Source organism: Primulina tabacum, chromosome 8, assembly GCF_025594145.1.
Source record: "Primulina tabacum isolate GXHZ01 chromosome 8, ASM2559414v2, whole genome shotgun sequence".
Classification (NCBI taxonomy): Eukaryota; Viridiplantae; Streptophyta; class Magnoliopsida; order Lamiales; family Gesneriaceae; genus Primulina; species Primulina tabacum.
Window position 1 is genome coordinate 17,389,156 of NC_134557.1, and position 24,328 is coordinate 17,413,483.

At 36.8% G+C, this 24,328-nt stretch overlaps 1 non-coding gene across 1 annotated transcript; it reads left to right on the forward strand.

Annotated features, from left to right (window-relative positions):
• Positions 1-3,628: 3,628 nt before the first annotated feature.
• On the forward strand, positions 3,629-3,737 carry LOC142554899 (small nucleolar RNA R71). Its single transcript, XR_012822263.1, has one exon. It is a non-coding gene; the product is annotated as a small nucleolar RNA R71 (small nucleolar RNA).
• Positions 3,738-24,328: the final 20,591 nt, after the last annotated feature.

Sequence of the window (24,328 nt, forward strand, 5' to 3'; positions counted from 1 at the left end):
TTATAATAACATCGCATGTAAAGTAGAAATGTCATGAGTCTGGCATATAGTGAAAATATCTTGTCATGAGTAATTATAATACGTTCATAACTGAAATGAAAATCTTAAGTAAAATGTTTGCTCGAGAGAGCCCTGAAATAAAATGGCTTATCATAATTTTCTGTTGAGATTATGTTCTACGCTAGTGGCCCATGAACTGAACTGAACCGGTAAGTGACTACCGGGTGAAGTAATAATCGTCTGATCAGACTAATGCCACAGTATATTGGGTGGGACTGAACTGAACTGAACCGGTAAGTGACCACCGGGTGATACAATAATCCCATGATAGTGAAATGGCCACAAGCAATATCGCATAAATCTCAAAAATGAATATTTTATATTTTTATGCACGTAACATAATTAAATGGCATTAATTAAATATCCTGTATTATTTTACCACATAACGTTCCCAGGCTCGCTGCAACCTAAATCTAACATGAAAAATATGCAAATGATTTAACTTGACCAAACTTTGTAATTGACTCCAAAAACGAGACAATTACGCCCAATGACTTAGTATTTAATCATGACTCCGTGCCAACCCGAACCAACACCGAACCATCATTTATTCATGATTAAAATATACCTAAAATGATGAAATAATTCTCCTAAAATGGTACAAGTCGAAATTTTGGTGAATGGAGGCCAAAACATGAAACGCTCTTTCGAGAGTTACTTTGGCACATTGCACCGTAAATTCTCGTACGACCTCTAAACTTGAGCAAATAACAAACCGCCAAAGACATGACCTTCCTAACATGATGAGTTACTGTCTAGTCCAAGGCCAAAGGCTAAAAGCCAACCAAGAACTCGAAACACACCTCTGAACCGAAGCACACTTGCTGTCAAAAATATACAGCCGCTGTGTTTGCGTTTCCTTGCGTCGTTTGCGAGGCTAATGGCCATTGGGGCTTGAACCACCGACCATATTCTCTTACCAATATCATAAGGAATGGTTTGAACAATGGCTAAGGGCCCTAGGCCAGCCACAATTCAAACCTACACCAGAAATCATTCGGCACTCCCACCCGAGAGCACCCTTCTATGAGTGGGAAGATATGCTTCGCTTGCTGTCACGGATCATCCCAGTGGCCATTTGATTGAGTATGGCACAATCTAGACGTCAAGAGGTATGGTATGAACCGTGGCTAAGGGCTAAAAAGCCAACCAAGATCCACCCAAACCACCAAAGTCGAAAGTTACACATGCAGAAATAAAAAGGGGTCGAAGGGGGGCTGTTCTTGTGTTTTTATTTAAAAACCGATTCCATCATGGACCAAGCCTCCAAAGGCTGAATTGGTCACGTCTTATACATAACCAGGAGATGTTCTAACCGTGGCTATAGCCCCCAGGGCAGCCAAGATCAGATTCATCTCCCTTGACAGCAAGAACAAAATTTTCGAACTCAAAAATGGCTTTGTGGAGGAGTTGCTGTATTTCTTAATTTCCAGCGTGTATGGGGCTTGAACGAATGGACCAATATGATCCTAACATGTCCTAGTACATGTCTAAATGCATCCTTGGGAGCCTGGACACGAGCCAACCAACTGAAACCACACAAACATAGAACCCGTGAAGCACAAGAGGGAGGGCCGAAATCTGCATGTTCTTTTCTGAAAATTTTCTTGATGTATTTCGGTCTTTCCCTTCGAATTCGTGTACATATGATCTTTAAAATTATTTATACGACTTGATTGAAGAGCAAGGAATGATAGAAACATGCCTGAAATTTTTTGTTTTGAAGAAAACAAAAGTAAACACGACGCGGCGTGGAGGAGGAGTCTTCTTCTTTCTTTACTTCTACTCGATTTTTCTCTCCAATTCTTCCTTAGCTACCTCACGATTTTCTCTCAATAATGCACTGAAATTTTTGAGAATAGGAGAGGGAAAGAATGGCTAGGGATGAGGGGAAAGTTGCAAGATAAATGGAAGGGAATGAATCTTTCTATCTTCTAGTTTGAGAGATAGGAATGATTGTGATAACAAAAGATTTTTGGGGAATATTAGAGGTGCAAGGGGGCCGAAACAAGTCTAGGTTCAAGAAGAAAATTGCTTAATTAATTATTTGTTAGTGATTTAAAAGTGGGAAGAATATCTACCTAGAAAATATTAAGGAAAGATAATAAAGAAGGAGTTGTAAATCAAAATTAAATCTTTTAAAAAGAGGGGTGGCCGATTTTATCATCTAAAATGTGGGTAGGATATGGCTTAGTTATTAATTAAATGAGGATTTAAATTGAGGGAATTATCTACCTAGAAATGGATATAGAAAAGAATCAAGGTTGAGTTGTCAAAGCAAGTTTAAATCTTTTAAATTGTGGTGACCGAAAATTACTATTAAAATTGGGTAGGAATATTGTTTAAATATTAATTAGTGGTGAATAGAATTTAGGGATTTATCTATCATGAAATTGATAGGGAAAGATATTAAATAAATGGGTTGACAACTATTTTTAAATTAATTAAAAGTGATGGCCGAAAATTTGGATAAAGGGGAGGGAGAATATATCTTAAATATTGTATTTTAATTCTTTAGTGTTTTATCTAACCATTAAATATTTTAGTGAATTGAGAAATTAATTATGGAATAACATTATCTTGCATGCATGGCAAAAATTAAATTACTTAAATAATTTCTTAAACATTCTTTTACAATAAATTATCTTATTATTTATCTTAAATAAATTTTAGGAATGTTTTCTTAATATTAAAATTTATCTCTTTACTACAACTCCAGTCCGGCCTCACTTATTTAACTGAAAATGTATCAACTAAACTACTGCATGAAATAAATAAATTTATAGAAAAGAATTTAAATACTCATGCAATAAAATCATTTTAATTTAAATACTAGAAATTATGCATGGCTTATATGTAGTCTGATTTACGGGTTCTACAGTATTTTTCAAATCTGTCATGGTTTGAGCAGTTTGAGTATTGATAGATTCTTGCTTTGCAATGAAAGAATTCAATGTATCTTCCAAATTTCTTTTAGATGGAGGAACATAAGGTGCATAATTTTCAAAATTTTGTTGATTATGAAAATGTGGTTGTGAAAATTGTGCAGCATTACCATTCCTCCAACTAAAATTTGGATGATTTCGCTAACCTGGATTGTTACTTTGAGAAAATGGTTCAAAATTTGGCCTTTTAAAATTGTTCAAAACATTGACTTGTTCATGGAGGCATTGTTTAAAAGATGGCAAAGTGGGACAATCTTTTGTAGAATGATCACTTGTATCACAGATGTGACACGCAATTTCTTGAACATATTTTAATTGACCATTCTTTTTCAATTCAAGTGTCCTCAAATTTTCTTGCCAAACAAGTAAATTTAGCTTGGAGATCATGTTCATCTTTGAGGGCGTACATACCTCCACTAGATGTGAGAGATTGAATCTTTTTTGATGGTTCGATTGTACCTATAGTGTCCCAATTTTGAGCATTTTCAGCTAATGAATTGAGATACTCAATTGCCTCATTTGGATCTTTATCTTCAAATGTTTCATTACACATAAATTCAACCATTTGCCTATCTTTAGGTGTTAAGCCTTCATAAAATTGAGAGACAACTCTCCAAATTTCAAAACCATGATGTGGACAAAGATTAAGCAATTCTTTGTATCTATCCCAACATTGATAAAAAGTTTCTCCTTGTTTTTGAGTGAAAGTGATGATTTGCCTTTTGAAAGAATTTGTTCTATGAGATGGAAATTTTTTTTCAAAAATTGTTATTGCCATTCATGCCAAGTTCGAATGGATCCCGATCTATGATTTTGTAGCCAAGTTTTAGCTTTATCTTTTAAAGAAAAATGAAAAAGCTTAATTCGAATGATGTTCATGCCACAATTTAGATCATTATATGTGTTGCACAATTCTTCAAACTCTCATAAATGTATGTATGAATTTTCAGAATCTAAACCATGAAAGTTGAGTAAAAGTTGGATAATACCAGGCTTAAAATTGAAATGAGATGCATCAGGTGGAAAAACTAGACATGAAGGTGCACTAGTACGTGTAGGATTCATGTGAACTCTAAGTGTTCTTCGTCTATCATGATCATGTTGAGTTTGAATTTCATCTTCATTTTCTTGGATGGGTTCTTCCGCCATGTTTTGCGGAAATAAAGGGTTATTTCGAATGAGTCGACCACTAAGTGTACGTGACCAAATGCTCATGCAAATGCAAAAGAAAAACACACAAAAGCAATAAAAATTCAAAGAAAGAAAAACAAACTATAAACAAAATTAAATAGACTTGAAATTAAATTATACTTCCCCAGCAACGGCGCCATAAACTTGATGCGACTTTGATTGTTGCACTCCCAAGAGCAGGTTGTCCACAAGTAGTATAATTCGGTGAGTCCGATATCGTATCCACAGGGAAGCTAAGATAATTACAAGTCCACTACAATGTCTTTTTGTTTTTGTCTTTGTTTTGTTTTTCCTTTTAATTGTTTGAATATTTAATTGGTAATTTTTAATTTTTCAAATTTTAATTTAAGTACTTGAGATTAAATGATACACTCTTGGTATTTTAATAAAGTTAACATTAATAAACATTATTGAAATCCACATAATAAAATTGTTTCAATATATATATATATTAAATAATCATATTTATATTATGTTATATATTGTTATCTTATACCAAAACTTATAAATGTTGTCAAGTATTTATTGTGCTATATATATATTTGTAAACACTAAATCAAGGTTCCCACTTTAAATGGTTGGTAAAATCAAACAAACATTTAAATGGTACCAATAAATTAATATTATGATATATTCATATATAATAAATCAAGGCATCCACTTTAAAAGGTTGGTAATAACAAACTAACATTTAAATGGTTCCAAGAAATTAATATTATGATATATTCATATATAATAAATCAAGACATCCTCTTTAAATGGTTGGTAATACCAAACTAACATTTAAATGGTTCCAAGAATTTAGTGTAACATATACTAACAATAAATCAAAACTCCCACTTATAAGTAGGGTATAATAATACATAAAGAAATAAATATAATATAAACAATAAATAATGATTAAATAATATAAAACATAGATTCTTACCTTTTAATAACTTTATTATCATGCCAAGAGTTTCACCTTTTCATCTCAACTTTGGGAAGTTAGCTACTCATTATTCAAAGTGTAAAACTTTGAATATGAAATTAACATGCTAATTATATTTAATTGAAGAAATAAAGGAAAAATAAAGAGAGAAATATTATGAACTCAAAGGTTTGTTCATAGAATGAGGGATATCTCCATTCATTACAATGCACCCCTATTTATAGCCAAATTTGGAGACAACCACAAATAAAATATTATTTTTTTACACAAATGTCTTCATTGGTGTTCCAAGAAATTATATCTTAATACACATCATTTTTGAAAATCTTCCCATCCGAATTTTTTTCCACATAAAACAAAACATGTAGATAATTGAGTTGTTTGAATTGTGGTATTTTTTTAACCATTTGACCAAGTAATTTGAGAGATATGGTCAAAATGCTAGATCATGGTAAAATTGTCATTCCTTTTGTAACTTTATTTGTTGCTTAATTTGATCCCACTTGTGAGAAGATTTTTATCTCATGCTTGGCACTAATATTGTAGTTATTAACATCAACTTTCTACAGGTCCAAGAATCATCTTAATCTCATTTGCAACGCCAAGGTTATTCTTGTTTGATCGAACCTGTAAAAATAGTAAAAAGTTATAATTACACAACAACTTATATTTTATACACTTTATTATAAAACATATAATATTTAAAAATTTAATAAAACAAAAACTAAAAATTTATATTATAAAACATTTAATTAATATACAATTTTTTATCTTTATCAACCATTAATGTTGTATGAAGACATTTAACGCCCCTTACTAGTTTTGGTATGAAACAAAGACTGATTATTCTGAAGCTTTTCGCAGGACCCTTTTTAGATATTAAAGCTGATTCTACTCAGAAGTCATAGAATCCGTTTTGTTTATAGATGTTGGATTCAAAGCTTTCTATATATAGGAATCAATCCTATATAGAACACAACGATCATTTTTATCAAGCAACACATTATCAATACAAAGTTATTTTGATAAAATCAAAGAACTACTCGTTGTCTTCATAGCTCAACATACGGAAAATCAGCACACTCGTTATAGCAATTATCAAATCCTCTGAGATCATATTGTGCTGATGTTTCGTTATCTCTTCACAAGCTATACACTTTACTACATCTTGTTGAGAAGAGTCTATATTCTGGGAAAGAGTCTTTTCCAGAACATTGTTGTATTCGTTATTCTGTGTTGTGAAACTAATAGTTTCAATAGGCTAAGGGTAAGTCATACTGAAGTGGGTGTGTACAAAAGTTGTACTGTAATAGCCAATGTCTTTTAGTGATACCTTCTGGAAACAGAAGAAGGGGAGACATAGAAGATTTGATCTTCTAACTTCCAGAAACAACCACTGTCTACTGCCTACTGTTTTATTGTTTTCATCCTCATACAATTAGATCGTTTCCGCACTTATTATTGTGATATGCTGGATATTTATTCGAACAAGATAAATAATCTCTAACAGGATTCTAGCACCCTTTGCAAAAACGTCCAACAAAGGAACGAGTTTATTCACCCCCCCTCTAAACTCTATATCGATCCCCAACAAGTGGTATCAGAGCAGATTTTTCTTGTTCTGAAAATTTACAACAGAAATGGCACACTTCTGCAAAGTCCTTATGTAAAGGGGCCTAAAACTCCTTTCTTGAAATTTGCGGAAAATTAAAAATTTTCTTTTTAAAAGAACTTAAATGGCCTCATTCATAAAATCACTGGGGAATCAAGTTCAATGTTTAAAATAATAGCAGCGGAAAAAAATAGAGTTTTGCCAACAATAACAATTTAAAAATTATCCAACGACTGATAAAAATTGTTTGCGGAATAACAACTGCTGCACTGAGGTCCTCGGGTGCCACTATTGCCGACCCAAGCTGGCTCACTGGTCCCCGCCCTCGGCCCTGGCCTCATCAGTACCTACAACAATCAAGTCTAGTGAGCCTAAAGACTCAGCATGCATAAATCGCATCTAACGAGTAAAAATCTGAATTTAAAATATGCATGAGTTAACATATCCTGTCCTGAGGCATACTGAAAAATAATCTGTACTGAGCAATTATAATACGTGCATAAATGAACTGATAATCACAGTAAAAATGTCTGCTCCTTGGAGCCTATACTGAAATAACTGATAAAAATTTTCTGTTGAGATTATGTTTTTACGCCTGTGGCCACTGCACTAAGCTGAACTGATCGGTAACTGGCTACCGGGGAGGCTGAAACTGAACTGAGTTGGCCGGTCACTGGCGACCGGGTGGTACCATACTGAACTGATCGGTCACTGGCGACCGTATAAAATAACACTCCCACATAGTGAATGAACCACAAGCCATATCGCATAAATCTCAAAAATAATCATTTTCTATTTAATGCACGTAAAATAATTAACTGGCGTAATGAAAATTCCTGTAATTTTACCAACTGGATTGGATTGGATCGTCCCCAGGCTCGCTGCAACCTAACTGTGCTATGAAAGATATGCAATAGCTTAAACTTGACCAACTATGCAATTTACATTCAAAAGATGCGACTATGACTCCTAATGACTTCGCATTTAATCATGACTCCGAGCCAACCTGAACCGACACCAAACCGACGTATAGTCATGATTAAAATACGCTGAAAATCATAAAATAATGCTCCTAAAATGATAGGATCGAAATCTAGGTGGAATGGAGGCCAAAACACGAAACGCTCTTTCGAGAGTCAATTTGGCACATCGCACCGTAAATTCTCGTACGACCTCAAAAATGATCCGAATGACGAACGATCAAAAACATGACCTTCCCAATTCAATGAGGCACTGTCCAGTCCAAGGCCATGGGCTAAAAGCCAACCAAGAACTCAAACGAGCCTTCTGAACGACACAGCAACATGCTGTAATTTCCAGCAGCTGCGCAACTACAAGACTTGCGTTGGTTTCGAGACTATCGGCCATTAGGGGCGTGAACCACCGACCAGAGACTCTTACCAACATCCCAAGGAATGATTTGAACCATAGCTAAGGGCCCTAGGCCAGCCACAATCCGCATCACACCAAAACTCAACCGAAGGGTCCAACCGAGAGCAACGTGCATGCGTGTGTAGTGTTTTGCTTAGATCGATGTCTTGCGTCGTCCCAGTGGCCATTTGATTGACCATGGCACGATCTAGACATCTAGGAGCATGATATGAACCGTGGATAAGGGCCATAGGCCAACCAAGATCCACACCAAGCAAACACAAACCGAAACCATATGCTGAACAAAGGAAGAAGCCGAATGGGGAAAGGGGCTGTTTTGATCTTTTGATTAAAAACCGAGGGGCCATGGACCAAGCCACCAAAAGGACAACTTAGTCACGTCTTAGACTTGCTAGGGGAGTGATCCAACCATGGCTATAGGCCCTTGGGGCAGCCAAGATCAGATCCACAACCCTTGACACAAAACTGAAATTTCGAAACACAAATCTGCGCCTATGGGAACTTGCTGTCATTCTGAATTTCCAGCAAGCATGGGGCTGGTTTGAATGGACCAAAATGGTCCTAATGCATCCCATTACGTGTCTAGGAGTCGCCTTGGGAGCCTGGAGTCGAACCAATCACCTGAAACTCACAAACCAAGAAAAACGTGAAGCTTGCCTAGGAAAAACGAAAATTCTGCATGTGTTGTTCCAAAATGTTTTGACATGTATCTCGGTTTTTACTTGAATAAACATGATCATGTACTGAAAAATAAATGATAATATGACTTGATTGAGGTTTGAAAGAAATCTAGACATGCCTGGTTTCGTTTCGAAAGAAAACGAACGAAACGACGACGACGCGGCACGGAGGAGATGGAGCGCTTCTTGTCTACCTTTCTTGCTCTCGATTTTTCTCCCTTTCTCCCTAGCTATTATTCACGTTTTTTCTACTGAAAAGGGGTCTGATTTCACTCTGAATTTTCGAAAAGGAGAGGGGGGGAAAAATGGTTAGGAGGGTGAGGGAAGTGGGTGCAAGATATAAGGAAAGAATCAAGACCAAGTCTTCTCATTTTTGAATTTTGAATTATGGTTTGATATCAAATGAGTTGGTGGATGCTTCTAGGAGGTAGTGGCCGATTTTTTTGCTTATTTTCTAGTCTAGGATATGTCCATTAATTAATTAAATTGTGCTCCCAAAAATCCTAGAATTATCCTACTAATTACATGCAAAGAATTGGTCAAAAGGTTGATGAGTTGGCAATTGAGTTGCTTAGCAACTAAGGGGCCGAAATTATGCTAATAAAATGAGTGGGAAGTGTTGGTTATCTAGTCAACTAATAATCCTTGAAAGCCTTACTAATCCTTTAAATAATTTAGTGAGCTAACCCCTTAATTTAATAACTTAAATGAGTTCATTTCTTAATCACCTCAAATAATTAAATTAAATCCTCAAACCTCCCTTACTAACTTAAATGAACTTACTTGCTAGCTAAATTAACTTCTGGAAATATTTCTCGAATCTTAAATTCTACCTCAAAACTCCGACTCCGGTCCGGCCTCACTGAAATAACTGAAATGCTAAAAATCAAACTACTGAACTGAAATAATGAATAATTAACTTCAAATAAATGCATTTAAAATAATCATACAATGAAGTCAATTAAATTTAAAAATCTAGAATTATGCATGGCTTATACGTCTACTGATTTACGGGTGCTACAATCTCATGTGAGGCCCGGGGCCGAAGAGGGCGGGGGGTGATCGCCGGTGCCATGAGGTTGCACGGACAATGAGCGGCTCCTGGCAGGCTTCTTGGTGGAGGGAACATGAATGAACCGACCCACACGGGAATGAGAGGGATTCCGAGACTGTTCAATGTAATGGACTGTACAGTTGAAGATGACCTAAAAGATTTGATTGGTACTACTCATATCACGAAGGTGCATCTTCTTTTCGGTAGCTCATCACATAAGAACTCCAAAGTTAAGCGTGCTTGACTTGGCGCAATTTTGGGATGAGTGACCTCCTGGGAAGTTTCTCAGGGTGCGTGTGAGTGAGGACATAAGCACGCTGGAAAGACTCGTCTTGGTACAGTGAGGACAGTCGTCAAATCTGGGGCGTTACACCTTATGTTCTCAAAAGAAGATTTCGATGATTGGAAGATCAAGATGAAAGCCCATCTTTCAGCCCAAGATGATGACATGTGGTTTGTCATCATAGATGGTCCATTGAAAATTCTAAAGCCTAATACAGCTATTGCTGTTACTGATGGTGCACCACAAATGCTTGAAAAGCCAAGAAGTGAATGGACAGGCGAGGACAAGAAGAAAGCAAACTTAGACAATGTTGCGAAGGATATTCTCTACAAAACACTTGATAAAAACACCTTCAACAAAATCAAGATGCGTCCTACAACCAAAGAGATATGAGAGACACTTATCCTAGATTTGTGAAGGAAATGAAATAATGTGAAGGAAATGAACAGACAAAGGAACGTTTCAGCAGCTTAGTAAACGAGCTAGCAGCTCTGGGAAAGGAATATGGCAATAGAAAAGTATCACTCAAAGTGATGAGAGCTTCACCCAAGAATGGGACGTCAAGACAATGGGGATGAGAGTCTCAAAATATCTGAACAAGTTGGAACAACATGACTTGTTTTCAGACTTTAAAGCTTATGAGTTTGAACTGGAAGTAAGAAGCGTAGAAAAGCCCTTTGTCGAATCCACCTACCAAGGCTCTTGCAGCTACTGCTACTGCTACTGCTACTGATGTAGTTGTTTCAAATGTTTCACCTGCTGCTACTATTGAAAGCACATCTGACAAGACTGCTGAACATATCAGCAATGATGCAATGTCCTTATTCGTGAAGAAATTTCGAGATTCATGAAGAAGAATCACCGAGCATACCAAAGCCCTAACCGGAACTTCATGAAGGAATCACCACCTGGTGATATGACATGATTCAACTGTGGAAAAATCGGACATTTTATTGCTGATTTCCCGAAACCTAAGAAGGATAACTAGAAGAAGAAGGAGTACAAGAGGAATGATAAGAAGTCCAGAAGAGACCGCAAAGCAATGATTGCTTAGGAAAGTAAATCAAAGTGGGCGGATTCTAGCTCTTAGTCTTCAGACTAAGATAGCCACTCCAGTGATAGTGATGAAGAAAAGTCAAATGTCTCATGGCAAACACTGAATCAATCTCGACATCTGGAGAGGTATTTGATTTCGATTCTGATGAATTTACACGAAATGATTTGGTTAAAGCACTGCATGACATGGTAGAAGAGTACTCAAGACTTTCTCCGTCATTCGAGGAAGTTGAAATTGAAAATCAATACTTGAAAGATCAAATCAGTAAGTTTACTTGTTTGCAAGGAAACAACTGCAAAGATCTAGAAGTTGAGATAAGTAAATTAAGAACTGAGAATGACAGAGTAAATGCATATTACCAGACAATGGGATCTGAGAATCAGAAGCTATCGGTTCTGGTGAATGCATGGAACAAGTCTTCTGTTTCATTAGAGAATATGCAAGAATTACAGAAGTAATCTGGAGACAGGAGTGGTCTTTGATTCAGTAATGATGAAAGAACTTCTGAAACAAGTACAAAGCCAAAACTCGATACGAGCAAAGGCAAATACATTCATTTTGTTAAATCCAGTGTGGTACATGAACCAGGAGTACCAACTGTTCAAGTTGAAAGATTTGTAGATCAGAGGAACAGAAGTAAGCATCATGGTCTGGGTTATGTTGATCCTAAGAGAAGAGTCCATCAGAGTGCTGGATCCAGTAGAAGATTAAAAATCAGAAGGACCACCCTCTATGAAGGTTAGAAACTACCAGTACTGTAACTGCAGATCAGTTCAGAAGAGATATAGACCAGACGATAAAAACAGAAGGGAAGAACAACATCCTAAAATGCATTCTATTAGAAATAACAGACCCTATGTTGCACACACCTCTGGGATACCCGAAGTACAAGGTCACCTAGAATTGTACAAATGTGGGTTCCTAAAGGACTGATAAGGCTTGGACCCAAATAGATTGGGTATCAGTTGCTAAAACTTGTGCTTGTAGGAACAAGAGAAGATAGCCAATATAAGTAGCTCTACATGGTATCTGGAAAGTGGATGTTCTAGACATATGACTGGACAAAAGAGTCTACTTTCAGAAATAATGAGTTGTATTGGACCAAAGATAAATTTTGGGGACAACTCAAAAGGTAAAACCGTGGGTAATGATAAGATTATCCATGGTAATATCACTATAAATGATGTGCTCTTGTTTGAAAATCTCTGTTACAATTTAATCAGTATTAGTCAACTGTGTGATAATGGTTACTCAGTAGCTTTTCAGAAGCACACCTGCACAGTTAAAGATACCAATGAGTCTATAGTCTTAACCGGAAAAAGAGAAGGCAACACCTACAAAGTATCTTGGAACAAAGATCATGTTAATGTTCCTATATGTTTAGTTGCCTCCCTTAGTGTTAAACATTGGCTATGGCACAAGAGATTGAATCACCTTAACTTCAAGTCTATCAATAATCTCAAGAAGCAGAACATAGTGAATGGTTTACCTGATATTAATTTCGTTAAGAATCATGTATGTTCTGCATGTCAACCTGGCAAACAAGTAAGATCTAGCTTCAAGAATAAAGGTAGTAAATAGACTTCAAGATGTTTGGAATTGTTACATATTGACTTGTTTGGTCCAATTCCTATCATGAGCTTAGGGGGAATGGAATATACTCTTGTTATTATTGATGACTTTTCTAGATTCACTTCGGTAATATTTCTTGCTGGAAATGATCAAACCAGTAGACTCCTGATCAAGTTTCTGAAAAAGATTCAAAATGAAAAATCAGTTTCTGTCATCAAAAATCAGAAGTGATCGGGGCACTGAGTTTACTAACAAGATTCTTGAGTTATTTTTGGATGAGCTGGGTATTCATCATGAATATTCAGCTGCCAGAACGCCTCAACAAAATGGAGTAGCTGAGAGGATAAACAGAACTCTTAAAGAAGCTTCTAAAACAATACTAGCAGATGCAGACATCCCTCAGCGCTTCTGGACAGAAGCAATCAACACAGCGTGTTATACACAAAACAGAACCATGATCAACAAGAGGCATAATCAGACTCCATATGAGATATGGAAAGGGAGTAAGACTAATGTATCATATTTTCATGTGTTTGGTTGCATATTTTTTGTGCATAATAATGGTAAAAATTATTTTTTTGCATTTGATTCAAAATCAGATGCTAGGACTATTTTTGGATATTCAGCAGTAAGTAAAGCATATAGAATTTTCAATAATAGAACTCATAATGTTGAAAAATCTATTCATGTTGTCTTTGATGAAGATAGTAGTGCTCCTGGAATTTCAAACATATCAAATCTAAGTAACAGATTAGACAGAATTCATCTGGAACTGGATAATGAAGATGATGCAGAACCAAGTGTCAAAGATGCTCAAAATCCAGAACCAGACATTCCTCTGGTAGAACCAGTTGCTCAGACATAGGATGTACCAGAACCAGCAGCTGACATTCCAGAACATTCTACTGCTTTAGCTGAGCATGATCCGAATTCATTAAATCAAAAATAAATCCCTCTAAACCTTTTTGTTTGGAGAAAATCTCACCCTCCATCTTTTGTTATTGGAAATCCAGCAGCTCCATTAAGAACAAGAAGACAACTGATAAATGAATATATGCATGCTGCTTTTATTTCTCAGGATGAACCAAAGAAGATTGAAGAAGCTCTTCTGGATCCCAGTTGGATTGAAGCTATGCAAGAAGAGGTGAATCAATTTAAAAGAAATAAAGTGTGGTTTCTTGTACCTAGACCATCTCATCAAGCAGTTATTGGAACTCGGTGGGTATTTAGAAACAAGCTAAATGAAGAAGGTACTGTTGTCAGAAATAAAGCAAGATTGGTAGCTCAAGGTTTCACACAAAAAGAAGGAATAGACAATGATGAGACCTACGCACCAGTAGTAAGGCTTGAAGCAATCAGAATATTCTTAGCCTTTGCTGCTTTCAAAAACTTCAAAGTTTATCAGATGGATGTGAAAAGTGCCTTCCTAAATGGTCTACTGCAAGAAGAAGTCTACGTTAAACAACTCCCAGGTTATATTGATCATTTCTTGCCGCATCATTTTTTAAATTACACAAAGCCTTGTATGGTCTGAAACAGGCACCTAGGGCTTGGTATGAAAATCTCTCACAATTTCTTGTAAATAATGATTTTACCATCGGCATAATAGACAAGACTTTATTCACATTAGTTAAAAATAAGCACATTCGGTTGATGACATTATCTTTGGGTCAACTAACCCCAAATTGTGTGAAAAGTTTACTAAGATAATGCAGGAACAATTCGAAATGAGCATGATGGGAGATTTGACATTCTTCCTAGAACTGCAGATTAAGCAACTCAATACAAGAATCTTTATAAATTAGGCTAAGTACAGAAAAGAACTACTAAAATAGTTTGGCATGGAAAGATGCTCTACTGCTTCCACTCCAATGAATTCATCTACTAAGCTTGACAAAGATGAAAATTGAATTTCAGTAGAGGATAACTCAGTATCGTGGTCTTATTGGCTCATTGTTATATCTTACTGCCAGTAGACCTGATATTATGTTTGCTGTTTGTATTTATGCGAGATTTCATTCTAACTCTAAGCAATCGCATTATATTGCTCCTAAACTAATTCTGAAATATTTGAATGGTACTCAAAATGTTGACTTATGGTATCCCAATGATTCATCTTTTAATCTTATTGGATATTCAGATGCTCACTATGCAGGTTGCAAACTAGATAGACAAAGCACCAGTAGTTTTTCTCAATTTCTTGGTGATAGGTTGATCTCCTGGTTTAGTAAAAAGCAGACTTCCATAGCCACGTGTACTGCAGAAGCAGAATACCTTGCTGCTGGAAGTTGCTGCTCTCAATTACTTTGGATGCAACAACAACTTAAGGACTATGGAGTTCAAGCCTATGAATCACCTATATTCTATGACAATACCATTGCTATAGCAATTACACACAATCCAGTACTTCATTCCAGAACGAAGCACATTGACATCAGGCATCATTTTATTAGAGATCATGTGCAGAAGAAGGACATTTGTCTCGAATATGTCCCTACTGATCAACAAGCAGCAGATATCTTTACAAAATCTCTGCCTGAGAATAAGTTTTCTTATTTTCATAATGTTCTTGGTTTAATTGATTTATCGTAACTAATTATTACTATCTTCTGTTTTCTTTATGCATTTAGTGCAAAAATAGATAACAAAGAAGTATGACAAAATGAACCCTTTTCATTCATAAAATCAGATGCGTTACAATAGATAAGCAGTTATAATTGTTGATACCAGCAGTACTGAGATTTACAGCAGAAACCCTAACTAAGACTTACTGGAATCACCCCATTCTCTTTTCATGATCGTGGTTTGTGAAGGGGATGATTCCGCAGCTTAGATCTAATTATATAGAATAATCTAACTGATTATTCAGATTACAGATCAAGGAATTTCTTCCAAGTCTTCATCTCTTGTAAAATGAAGTCTTCAAACATCTTCTTACGAGACGCCGGAAGTTGCATTTGGAACTTCTCAGACTTCCATAGCCACGTCTACTGCAGAAGCAGAATACCTTGCTGCTGGAAGTTGCTCTCAATTACTTTGGATGCAACAACAACTTGAGGACTATGGAGTTCAAGCCTATGAATCACCTATATTCTATGACAATACCATTGCTATATCAATTACACACAATCCAGTACTTCATTCCAGAACGAAGCACATTGACATCAGACATCATTTTATTAGAGATCATGTGCAGAAGAAGGACATTCGTCTCGAATATGTCCCTACTGATCAACAAACAGCAGATATCTTTACAAAACTTCTGCCTGAGAATAAGTTTTCTTATTTTCATAATGTTCTTTGTTTAATTGATTTATCATAACTAATTATTACTATCTTCTGTTTTCTTTATGCATTTAGTGAAAAATAGATAACAAAGAAGTATGACAAAATGAACCCTTTTCATTCATAAAATCAGATGCGTTACAATAGATAAGCAGTTATAATTGTTGATACCAGCAGTACTGAGATTCACAGCAGAAACCCTAACTAAGACTTACTGGAATCACCCCACTCTCTTTTCATGATCGTGGTTTGTGGAGGGGATGATTCCGCAGCTTAGATCTAATTATATAGAATAATCTAACTGATTATTCAGATTACAGGTCAATGAATTTCTTCCAAGTCTTCATCTTTTGGAGAATGATGTCATCAAACATCGTCTTACGAGACGCCGGAAGTTGCATTTGGAACTCCTCTACTGCATCCAACTCAGGAGAAGACTCAGATGAATTACTTGCACTATCCATTTATTAAGTGACTAAAATTATTTCATTTGTGTGTTTACAGGTATTTATATTTATCCTCGGAGAAGTCGAAGAGTCAAGTGACTGTTCACGTCCTGCACGAATATCAAGAGTCATCTGTCATTCCTCGGATCTCGAATCTTCGCTTTTAATATTTGTTTATTTTCATTAATTTATGGGGAATATTATTTTTATTGACTGATATTTTCTTGCCTTGTCAAAAACAGAAGGAGAGTTGTCTTTTTGATAAAACAATGTTTCTACTTGTTTTTATCAAGGTACTGGATATATTTCAATACTTTATGACTTCCATTAGATATTATCATAAAACGACAAATAATCTTCTGATTTTATTTAGTAGCCGCTTTGGAAAGCCCGCCTTTTCATTGATTTTCAAAATTTTTAAAATCATTGGCTTACCTGACACTCACTGTTTAACTTTTCAAAAACTCAACTGTAAACATATTGACACGTGTCCTTATGTTTACACTGACGGCTGTACATTTTGTATATTAACCGCATCTTCTCTCTCATTTCAATTTTTATGATTTCAGACTATTGCATACTAGCTACTGTTTTCTCTCGCATTTTTCTACTACAGAATCTACTTCGAATCCATCTTATTTGCAAAAATGGCCGGAGCTTATACACTAAACGCTTACCAAGTTAACTATGCATCAGTTCTGACCATCAAGGATGAAAACCTTGTCAAGATGTTCAAGGCCATTGAAAAATCTGGTCTCAGAAGATTTCTGGAAGCACCCGCTATCATCTACAAGACCTACCCTCTTGGATTTCTATGCTAAAGCAACCGTTGAGGATGGGAAGATCATTTACTCTCAGAGAGATGCATCCATCACCATTGATGCTGCACTACTGGGGTCAACTCTCTCCCTCTTGCATCAAGAGGCTTCTGAAGATGGAGTACCAAGTTCTTGCCGATATTGTGGCAAAGGCGCTTCTGGTCAAGGCTGGTACTTTTGATAGGCTGACCAAGGAAAAATTTCAAGTGATGATAGCCATAACCTCTGAAGCCAAAATAGATTGGAGTCGTTTCCTGTTCAAAATCATGAAGGATATGATTTTGAGGAAAGGTACTGGTTTTGATGTTCAGATCAGCAAAATGTTGAAGGATGCTGGTTTTCCACTGACTTCTGAACATGATGGTCCTTATGTCACAATGGCTGATGCTGATAACGTACTTGCCTTAAGGCCAAAGTTAATTGTGGCTGAATTTCTCGCCTTTAATAAGGAAATTGGTGATGCTCAAACTGAGGCTCAAGCCCCTCAGAAGAAAATCAAGAGGAAGAGAGTAGTTGTCGTGACTGATTCAGACAAGACCATATCTGAAGAATCTGCTGCTCCGACCAAAGTCTCACTCTCAACCACCCCAAGCAAAAAGAAACCTAGAACCACCATTCGTATCAAGAAAAAAACAGCCATTGCTGACCTTGATACTATCCCACTAAGACAAGTTTTTCCAGAAGTTACCTCATCAAAACCAGCAGCCACCTCTTCTTCGACCACTTAAACTTCTTTTCCGACTCTCAGACTCATGTCTAGAGTTGTTTTTAGAGAACCACTCACAGCGTCTTCTGCCTTTAGACCCGTGCTACCTGCATCATCAGAAAAAGGCAAGGGAAAACTCAATGAAGAACCACAAATTCATGGTGCCAAGTCATCTATTCAAACTGCTATTGATCTTCACATGGACGAAATTGATAGATTCTGCCAGTGAAGACATAAATTTCTTTGACGATTTGCTAAAGGTTAGAGTTTTCACCCAATCACATATCTAAGAACCCCAGGTGCCAACGCAAAAATGGTAAGTAATGAAAATCAGGTCTTTGCTGTGAGAACCCGGAAATTTCGATCCGAAACAAATCATGTAAGAAATACAAACTTGAAATTAGGCTTAATCTAAAGCTCAACAACTTTCATTCTAATTATAGAACTTAAATATGAACTTAGATTTCAGCTAACTTAACTCGAAGAAGTAGCTTCAAAGCTCGGAGACTGACTCAACGGAAGGACAAGTTGCAAGTAACTGCGTCCATCAAAGTGTTATCACTGGAGGAGTAAAACCCCAGCTCAAGGACTCGATCTTTCAACTCAAAGAAGCTCAACCAAACTAGTCCTAACCAGACCAAAAAGGGAGCTAAAAGATGAGCCAAGGAATTGGACAAACTTATTATGCAAGAAGTGACAATTGAGATAACCAATGAAGGAGCTAAGGGAGGAACTAAGAGTTTGGACATACTTAGTATGCAAGAAATGCCCTTTGAGTTAATCCACGGAGGAGCTAATGGAAGAGCTGAGAGACCAGGACACATTAATTATGCAGGAAAAGACCTTTGGTGCTTGGGTTACCTTCGACCATCATTATGAGCACCATTACTCCAATCTAGAGGACCAAGAAATCGGCCATGAGGTGAATGAAGGGACCAAAAATCACCTATAAATAGGACATCAAGGTTGATAGAAAAACACACTCAAAAGGCCTTAAAATTCGGCTCCCTCTCCCCCACCATAAAACCTCTCGGCCGATTCAACAAGAAGAAAGTACGGCTCGTGCGGTTCAAGTGCTAAAGACCGGAGTTGAAGTTTTGCTAAATTAAAGACGTCATCTGTAAAAGTTACGTCGAAGTGCTGCCAAATTTTTAGAAGGAAACTTCGTGCCAAGATCTGCAACGTTCGAACCTACCTTCAGAATACGGTAAGTGGGTTTTTGTTACGTATATTCATTTGTATTTTTAAATCTTGAATAAATAAGTTACGACATGCATGAATGCGTGTCCTCATTTTTGAAAACAGCATGATGTCCATCTTTTAAAATTTCGATCGATTATGTGTTTTTTTCTATGCTTCGAAATTCTTTGGTTCCACTGAATCCGTCTGAAACTCAGATATCTGAAAACTCTGATACGTTCTATCTGGTAAACTCTGAATTTTGTGTTGCACTGTTACGATTCGAATTTGAAATGGGACAAGAATTGTAATTCTGTCTGGCCCCCATTGGTGGGTATAAAACCATGTTCTGTCTGGCCCCCATCAGTGGGCATAAAACTGTGTTCTGGCCCCACTCCTTAGAGGACTAACATATTGGGGACTATTTGACCATGGAAATGAGATGAGTAACAGTGTTGTGTCTGTTTGTGAATTTGTTATGAAATGATCTGATTTGCTTCCGAACTACTCTGAATCATCTGTCTTATATTCACTTCGTTTATGTTATGATATGTTAAGGGTAATAAGTTTTGAAAGTTGTTAAAGAAATGTTTTAAGAAAACTAAGTTCTCTATATGTATCGTTGGAAATCCATCGACCCCCCCACTTGCTGAGTGTTTTCCCAAAACACTCACCCCTTACAAATTTAAGATAAAAACGAGGAGCAACTAAATGAGGAAAAGCAAAATGCTTTTTGGGGATGGTGAATCAAGGATCGAGATCAAGATTCAAGAATTTTATTTTCCTTTGTTTAGTTTCGCATTTGCAACTCTGATGTATTTTATTCTATTGTCAATGTAAGACAATGTTTTATTTATGAAAAAGACTTGTTTTTGGAATTTCGATACGAGGCTTAATTGTTTGTTAAATAATGTCGGATGTCACATAAGTTTCGATTTCGGGGCGTGACATTTAAGTGCTATCAGAGCCGCTAGGTTCATTATCCCGCTAGGATTTTGATAGACAAAATTTGACGAAGTCAAATTTTGGCAAAAGCCTAGTTCATTCCAATCTGAGTCCAACTTTCATCTGTTACCTAAATTTTCGATCAAACTTCAAAAATCTGTCCATTCAATCGTTCCGCAAACTCGTAGTATTTATAAATTTTCCACGACAACTTTGTTTCTATTATTTGTGCCTTTCTATCATTTATACGATTCTGATGTTTTACCTCGATTTTATACTAGGAAATGGCTGCTCCACGTACTCGCGCTCAGGCTGCCCTTCGTATGCGCTAGATCACGATACAAAATAAGGATAGGGAAATTGCGACTTTGAAGGGGCAACTGGCTAGGGAAAGGTTGGAGAAGCAAGAACTCAGCGAGAGTAAACACATACTCGAGGACGACGTACAACGATTGACTCATCATTTGTACTTGGCTGAAAGCCAACTTCTACAGATACCGACTGATTCAGCTCGCATCGCGCGATTAGCTTCACTCAACAGGAATCTGCTGGAGAGAGTAGAGATAGAGCGAGAACGTGCTACTCAGGCCCGTCAGCGCCAAGAGGAGTTCAATGCCATGCAGGATCGGTACATTTCAAAGCTCCATGCCACTATGGACAGACTTCAAGATCATAATAATTACCTGCATCTGGTGATAGAGAACATGGAGGAAGAGGAGGAAGCACCGATGGAGGTGGCCGGTGACGACAGCAGTAGCGACAGCGGACGGTGGAAATATTATAGACTAGATTAGTATCAGTATTGTAATAAAAATTATGATGGAGAAAGTACTAAGTGTATTTATTTATTTCTAAATGAAAATTCTATTATCTTTAAATTATTGCATATTTGAAATTTGATGAGTATATTATCAATAAAAATGTTTTTTTTACCTTATAGGAAAACAAACATGGACCCACAAAGCATTATAACTGAACTTCAAAAACAACTCCGGGAAAAAGAGACAGAGATTATGAAGGGATCGGTTAATAGGTGGAAAGTGCTTAGAAGAGGAGGTTGAATAAACACTATCGAGTTTTGTATTCTTTTCGAATATTGAGTTCACTTTAGTGACAAACTGACCATTGGTATCTCGTCGGTCAATAACAATCAATTTAACTGAAAAACAGTTGTGGAAGTAAACTGACTGAAAGATAGAATAACTTATCGTAACTAATATTAAATGCACACGATTTGTTTCTGGATATTCGTAGAATAGAATAACTCCTACGTCACCCCTTCTATCACGAAGATAGGATTTCCACTAAAAGACTTTGATCGAATACAAACTTTGTACTGACCCACTTCAGTTTGGACTTATCACTTGCCAAAACTGAAACTCTTAGTAATAACTTTTACAGTGCTTGACTGAATATAATGCAACTGAATGAATCTAACAGAAGATTTCAAAGTGCTAACAAGCTCGTAAAGGTAGCCTTAATTACTACTGATAAATCTGATAAGAGTGAGCTTTTATATCTGAATGTAAGTTGTGATTTCAGCAGAGTAATAGCAAGCTTGAATAAAATGGTAGTTCAGGTGTTTTTCTCAGCTGCTCTCTTAACCTATTTATAGGCTTCCTTCTCAACGAAAATATTTAAATAACGTTTTGAATTTTTATATCCGTTGATTGCCACGTCGATATTCTCTGACATTCGTTATACTGCAATCTCTAAAATGCGGCGTTCCACTATTTGTTGCAGTCTGTTGTGTACTCCTTATTGGTTGTCGTTCTTAATTAATGATATGCACCGCTGAGGGATCAGCTGAAAGATACTTTGCTGAAAGACTTATAACTGATTGTTTCAATTGATCAGTTCTCAGCTGATCAATCAGTTATACTTCTGCTTCACTTGATGACGTGTATAATATTTATCTTGTACGCATTCAGTTGTGTAGTTCAGTTTTTTCGTATTCAGTTATCTGCATAAGCAGTTGGTTCGCAATTTGTCAAACACCGAAACTTAGTTTTCATTAATTTCCCCCTTTATGGTGTTTTACAAAACTAAGTCAATAAAAACTGAACAACTGAACTCATTGTAGATAATATAAGGATTTGATCAATTTAGCTTAAAGAACTGATAATCTTCAAAAATACAAGAACTACTACTTCAAACTGACTGCTCTTCAAATAGAGGACTTCTTCTGTTGTTCTAGAATTTCTTTAATCTCTTCCCCCTTTTTGTCAAACATATCCATTTTAATAGATAATCTTCGAACATCAGTTGATAGGACGTTGACAGTAGTGGAGATAATTGAGACAGCAGTAAGCATTGTGGTTTGCAACAGGTCTATTTTTCTTGAAACAGAAGCCTCCAGACCTTCAACTCGTTTACTAATAGACTCTTGAGTTGCAGTGAGAATTTTTGCTAAACCCCGTGTTCTTTTGAATGTCATCTACTGCAAGAGAGATAGAGGTTACAGCAGCTTGAAAGGCCTTCAATTTCTCTGAATTGAATACTTCAGAATGTTCTAGCTTCAGAGTGTGAGCCAGTTGAGTGTGCTGAATTTTGTTGATGGAAGTAATCATCTGATTCATGTTATTCTGAAGATCCTGAATTTCTTCAAGAACTAAGTCAAAATCTGTGGAAAAATGCGGAGGTGACTGTCCAGACGCTTCAGGTTCTTGTTCCCTTGAAACTTGATCAAAGACCACCAAGGTCCTGTCAGATACGATCGATTCATCAATGGTCTGTTCTGGAACAGCTGTTTCAGTTATGGCTTCTTGAACTAGAGGAGGTGATAATTGATCCTGAGCAGCAGATGAGCCACCTTGCTGAATATGAGAGTCAATGGGATTTTCAGCTGGATGATCATCGACTGATGCTATTGTATGATAATCAGCTGAGACTTGTGCTGGCTCGTCAGTTAGTAAATTTACAATATTGAGCAACTGAGCCTCCATAGTGTCAGCAATCGCTTGATTAGTTTGATCAGCAGGTTCAGCAGAGACAACAAGCTCAGCGGGCTCTTTAATAGGAGTCTATTGAGCTGCTTGATCAGTTGAGTGATCATTTGATTCAGAAATAGGTACAGCGGTTTGAGATTCGAGTACTACCGACTGAATGATTTCATCTATATTTGCGAGTGTTAGGTCAGCCTCTGAATATATTTGATGATCAGCAGCAGAAGATTGAGGTACATCCTGTACTGGCTCTTCAGTTGTAGCAGTAGCTTGTACCGGGGATGGCTCTTTGTGTTGAGAAGGCGATTTATCTTCTTCATCTTCTGAAGTACCTTCATAGTTGGTTAGTTCTTGATCCATCTCCCAAAATTTTATCTGTGATTGCAGAGCCATAAGATCAGTTTCTAGCTGCGTGAGCACAGCTCGATCATTATATGCAGTTGGACTAGTGGGAATATAGTTGCTTTTCAATTCCGCAATCAGTTGGCCCAACTTCTTGGCTCTGATTTGATCAAAGAAATAGTTCTTTCTCTCCAAGGCTTGAATTATTGTAGCAGCCTTGACCATTCGGATAACAGTTGCCTCCAGCTTGATGAATGTACTCAGCTTTGACTTCATTTGCAGCTGTTTGGCAAATGTGTGCGTTCTAAACTTAGTCCACGCATAATAAATCTTCAGTTTTGATTCAGCAAAAACATTGACCTGTTCCCAGATGAGGTCAATGTGAGTCTGAATTGTGTTGGATGGCCTTGGCTCTTCAATCCAGTTGCCTTTTCCTTTCTCATCAGTAAGAATATGTGGAATGTTCAGTCCAGAGTGAGTAGTGTCCACTCGTTCCTGAATGACGATTCCCTTGGGTCGAGAAGGGGCAAGGATCCAAGGTCGATTGATTTGGATCAAAGGAGCTGCAACCTTTGCTGATTCCTTCTTCTTATCAGTTGGAATAGCTATCAAAGGAATAGCCTGAATAGGCTGTTGAGCATCAGAAGATTTTAGTTTCTCCGTTGGAATAGATGCCAACGTAGCCACTGCTTTGTCTTCTGATTCCGTTGCTTCTTAGTAATCAACTGATAAGGTGTTTCCTCAGAATCTGATTCACTGACGATCAGTTTTCTCTTGGTAGTCTTCAGTTGTGCCAGAGTCTTGGCCTTTTTAACTGACTTGGGAGCAGGCTGTTGAGTTTCAATCTCCTGCTTGATCTTAACAAATTGATCAGGAGACATGTCC